At 38.3% G+C, this 3,017-nt stretch overlaps 1 non-coding gene across 1 annotated transcript; it reads left to right on the top strand.

The window, feature by feature from the left end:
* Positions 1-455: 455 nt before the first annotated feature.
* Positions 456-587, top strand: LOC132534530 (small nucleolar RNA SNORA70). The gene has a single exon (XR_009546232.1). It is a non-coding gene; the product is annotated as a small nucleolar RNA SNORA70 (small nucleolar RNA).
* Positions 588-3,017: the final 2,430 nt, after the last annotated feature.

Here is a 3,017-nt window from a genome sequence, read left to right as displayed (position 1 = left end):
GATTTTCTCTGCATAACTATTATGCTATCTTCCACAAACACACACACCCTGAATAATTTTTCTTTCTTTTTATTTTATTTTTTTTTAGGTTTTGTCTATAATTTTTCAATGAAGCACAAATTACCTATAAAAATTTTATATTTATATCAAGTTGAGACTAAGGACTTGATAGATAACTGATTCAGACTTGTCTAGACAAGTAATTTGAAAGAATGGTACAAATTATCAAAAACCTTTCAAGGAATGTAGCTAGTAAGACTTTCCTAGTTTCTTTCTTTTTTTCTTTTTCTTTTAAAGATTTTATTTATTAATGAGAAAGTAGGAGGAGAGAGAGAAAGAACCAGACATCACTCTGGTACATGTGCTGCCAGGGATTGAACTCAGGACTTCATGCTTCAGAGTCCAACACTTTATCCACTGAACCACCTCCCAGACCACAAGATTTTCCTAGTTTCTTGTAGTCAATTAACTTGATTCTGCTTTTCCCCCTGTGAGGCCTGGTATACAATGGCTGCAAAAGTAGCCTCCTTGGTTGTGGATGCAGCCTATTGCTTGTATGGGTTGTCTAAGGGACCATGGAGAAAATTTGTCCCAATGGCCTTAATCTTGAGCTCCAAGCAGGTATTCAGGGTATTTTGGAATACCCAATGGCATAGTAACCAGCATCCACATTTGCCTAGTCATCATACCCATTTGTACCAGTCTGCAAAACAAGTAGCACGTGAACCCCTATAGATGGTTAAATTCAGATTCCTAGACTACCAGAAGATTCACATCTCCAAGAAGTGAGGCTTTGTCAAAGTTAAAGTAAATGAGTAAAAGATACAACAATTGAAAATCATATATCCCAGGGGGTGGGGCGGTAGCACAGCAGGTTAAGCACAGGTGGCGCAAAGCGCAAGAACCAGCATAAAGATCCCAGTTTGAGCCCCCGGCTCCCCACCTGCAGGGAAGTCCCTTCAAGGCGGTGAAGCAGGTCTGCTGGTGTCTGTCTTTCTCTCCCCCTCTCTGTCTTCCCCTCCTCTCTCCATTTCTCTCTGTCCTATTTAACAACGACCGACATCAACAATAACAATAATAACCACAACAAGGGCAACAAGAGGGGTAAAAATGACCTCCAGGAGCAGTGGATTCATGGTGCAGGCACTAAGCCCCAGCAATAACCCTGGAGGCAAAAAAAAAAAAAAAAAAAGAAAATCATATATCCCTTATTCTGGCCCCATGGATAATGAACCCTACACTCAAAAGAGCATCAGAGATGCTCCCCACCTTAGTTATATCTGCCAATGCAATCTACTTCTTATTTAAAAACTTTCCCTGATGATATCATTAAAATATCACTCTATGATGGGGCCTGGCAGTGGTGTATCCAGTAGAGTTACAATGACAAGGGCTCCCGTTTAAACTCCCGGTTCCTATCTGCCGTGTGGGAAGCTTCATGAGTAGTGAAGCTACTATCTATCTATCTATCTATCTATCTATCTATCTATGTCCCCCTCCACTCATACAATTTCTCTGTATCCAAAATAAATGAATATATATATATATATATATATATACACATATATATATGACACTGTATGTCTAAAAGTACTAGTAAAAACATATGTCTAATAACATATCAACTTGTTTCCAAAATGACGACTGACTCATGTATTTTATTCCATGTTCCTTAAGTAGCTATTGCCCAAAACTGTTTATTTGGGACATTACTCTACTTACAGCTAAATTTCCCTTCCTCCCTCCCTCCCTCCCTCCCTCCCTCCCTTCTTTCCTTCCTTCCTTCTTTTCTTTCTCTTTCTTTTTTAACAAAAATAAGATCTGTGGAAAAAGAACTCCCAATACTATAATTGAGATAATAATAACTCTTAGACATAAGTTTCAAGTCTACATGAACATTCAGCACTGGCATTTTGATCAACAGTAAAGAGCTCCCTCTAGCACCACTTGACTTTGATTAAGTTATTTTATTTCATTTCCTTTTGCTCAAACATCTGATATCTCACAAGTGCACAAAGTAAGTATTTCCTCTCTGGTATTTCCACAATTGATAAAATGGAATCAACTGGTATTTCTCTACCTATTGTAACTCAGTTTCATCTGAGATCATCTCAACTTCCCTACTACGTTGTAAGTCAATGAGAGACCAGTGAGGGGCCGAGCAGTAGTGCACTGATTTGAGCACACATCCTATGAAGTGTAAGGACCCGCACAAGGGCCCCGGTTCGAGCCCCCAGCTCCCTAACTGCAGGGGATCACTTTGCAAGAAGTGAAGCAGGTCTGCAGGTATCTTATTTTCTCTACCCCTCACTATCTTTCAAGAAGCAGTGGATTCATAGTGCTGGCACCGAGCCCCAGAGATAACCTTGGAGGCAAAAAAAAAAAAAAAAGAAAGAAAGAAACAAAAAATAGGCCATTTAATATTAGTGTAAGACACACAGATTTTTAAACATTAAACTGATGTAGTTTTGGCCTCGTAATTCCTAGTAATTTCTAATTTCCTTCAGGTCGCCTACCTAAAATAAACAAACTAAGTGAGTTGTTTCTTTAACTTACAGAAGACACAGCAATCTGAAAGTTAAAGCAAGGGGATTGAATTACTAGTACCTGAAAAATACAATGAGTTTTTGTTTTTTTAATTGTAAGAGGATTTGACTTACAAGATTTCAGCTAAAGCCTAAGGATTAAGCATAGAATTATATATTAACCATTGCAACAGGACTATCAAAGAAGTAAGGGCATCTTTTTACCCCTATGAAAAGAATAAAAAAAAAAAAACCTTCATGGCTTGGGGAAAAGAAGGAAATTCAAATACAAGCAGAGTCTGATAAAAAAGAAAAAAACAAAAAGCCTGCTTCTTTGAGCCCTTCTTTTTTACCCTGGATGAAATTGAGGCAAAGCAAGTCCTGAACATTTGTGGTAATTTATAGAAAATAAAGAGCCCCAGGGCTAAAAAGACAGCATAGTGATTGTGCAAAAGACTTTCATTCATGAGGCTCTAAGGCCCCACATTCTGT

This window comes from Erinaceus europaeus, chromosome 18, assembly GCF_950295315.1.
Source record: "Erinaceus europaeus chromosome 18, mEriEur2.1, whole genome shotgun sequence".
In the NCBI taxonomy this organism is placed as follows: Eukaryota; Metazoa; Chordata; class Mammalia; order Eulipotyphla; family Erinaceidae; genus Erinaceus; species Erinaceus europaeus.
The sequence above is the reverse complement of the archived record's forward strand: the minus strand, read 5'-3'. Positions and strand labels throughout refer to the sequence as shown.